Source organism: Myotis davidii, unplaced genomic scaffold (assembly GCF_000327345.1).
Source record: "Myotis davidii unplaced genomic scaffold, ASM32734v1 scaffold37, whole genome shotgun sequence".
Classification (NCBI taxonomy): Eukaryota; Metazoa; Chordata; class Mammalia; order Chiroptera; family Vespertilionidae; genus Myotis; species Myotis davidii.
In genome coordinates, this window is record NW_006289395.1 from 781,781 (window position 1) to 783,996 (window position 2,216).

A 2,216-nucleotide genomic window follows, 5' to 3' on the forward strand; every position below is an offset into this window, starting at 1 on the left:
CCCTACATGCCACATTGGGGATGTGTCCTGACTGGGAATAAACCATGACCTCCTGGTTCATAGATCCATGCTCAACCACCAAGCCTTGCTTGTTTTTATGTATGTTTTTTAACCCGAAATTGATTTTGTAAGGTGTGAGATGAAGATCTAATCCTATATCTCCCTCCTCCTCCCCTCTGGCTAACTAATCAACTCCATTTATGGGATAGCTTAATCTTTCCCCACTGGTAAGAAATGTCCATTTCTTCATATATCAAATTTCCATTTTTTGCTGCATGTTGGGTTTTTTTTTAATCCTCACCTGAGAACATTTTTCCTATTGATTTCTAGAAGGAGTAGGAGGGAGAAAGGAGAAGGGGGAAGAGAGAGAAACATTTATGTGAGAAAGACACAACAATTGGTTGCCTCCAGGGCACATGCCCTTGACTGGGAATTGAACCTGAGACCCCTTGATCTGCAGGCCGGTGGTCTAACCACTGAGCACCCAGCCAGGGCTTGCTGTGTTGTTGCTTTTCAGTGCTTTCCATTCCGTCGCATGGTCTATTTGTTAATCACTAAACCAACACTATAAAGTATCTTACTCATTATAGCTTTGTATAAATTTTGATATGTAGTAGGGCAAGTCGCCCATCACATTCTTTAAAATTGATTTATTTTTCTCATCTAGGAAATTATATTCATTGTCACCAGTGACTTTCACACAAGCTGCCAAGAGATTAAGCAGTGTTCCCAAGGTCACAAAGTCAGGAAGGAGGAATCTGCCCAGATCTGCTCAAGGCCAGAGTTCCTCCCGCTGCCTCCTGGGCTTCTGCCTTCCCAAGGCCAAGCACATGGCGTCTAGGCACCAAGAGGTGGGTGTCAGAGACTCCCAGGTGGGCAGGCAAGCGAAGGTAGGCAGGTGGGCTGGTTTGGGTTTGGTCTCTGGGGTCCAGACTTTGCCAGCCAAGAGAGGGGGCCTGGCCTTTAACTGGCAAAACTGGGAACAGGCCCTAGCCGGTTGTCTCCGCGGATAGAGCGTCGGCCTGCGAACTGAAAGGTCGCAGGTTCGATTCTGGTCAGGGGCACATGCCCGGATTGTGGGCTCGGTCCCCAGTGGGGGACTTGCAGGAGGCAGCCGAGCCATGATTCTCTCTCATCATGGATGTTTCTCTCTCTCTCCCTCTTCCTTCCTCTCTGAAATCAATAAAAATATCTTAAAAACAAAAAAAAAACTGGAAACATAAGATTGGAGGGAATGGAGCTGAGAGCTCCCACCCCAGGACGGAGAGCCCACAGGTGTCTGTGGGCACCATCTCCTCACTTTTCAGGCTGAGCAGGGTAGTGGCTGCAGCCTGAAAGGGGACCTGTAGCTTCTTTTATGCTGGGGTTGTGGTCGGCGTTGGGAGGTTTGGGGGAAAGAATCTGGAACCCAGGCCAGGTACCTCCCCGCCCCCTCCCCCCCCAAAGCTCCATCCTCCTCCAGCCCCTCCCTGCCTGGTTAAGGGGCGCTAATCAGCTTAGGCAGATTAAGGGCTCAGGCTAGCTCTTCCCACACCCCCGCCCGGGCCGGCTGGAAGAGGACACCTGGGGGAGGGCGTGTGACCCCTCACCTGGCCCTGGGCCCGCGCCCCTACTTTACGGTGAGTGGCAAAGGCCCCTCGCGCGGACTGGGGTTCCTTCTCCCCCTGGGCATTTAAGGAGGGCGCTGGCCTGTCCCTTCTGACCCCGGACCCGGCCCCCCTTCCGGTGACCCTGACAAGGGGAGAGGGGCAGACAAACAGGGAACCGGAAGCGAAGGGTTGGGAGGTGCGGTGGCTTCTATACCAGCGGTTCTCAACCTGTGGGTCGCGACCCTTTTGGGGGTCGAACGACCCTTTCGCAGGGGTCGCCTAAGACCATCGGAAAACACATATAATTACAGATTGTTTTTGTGATTCATCACTATGCTTTCATTATGTTCAATTTGTAACAATGAAAATACATCCTGCATATCAGATATTTACATTACGATTCATAACAGTAGCAACATTACAGTTATGAAGTAGCAACAAAAATAATGTTATGGTTGGGGGTCACCACAACATGCGGAACTGTATTAAAGGGTCGTGGCATTAGGAAGGTTGAGAGCCACTGCTCTAGACCATGCCCTGGACCCCATGTTGTCATCCAAGCCAGAGGAGGGGCAGTGGAGATACTGGGTTAGCTGGGCTTTGAGAAACTGGGGGGTTGCGGAGAGA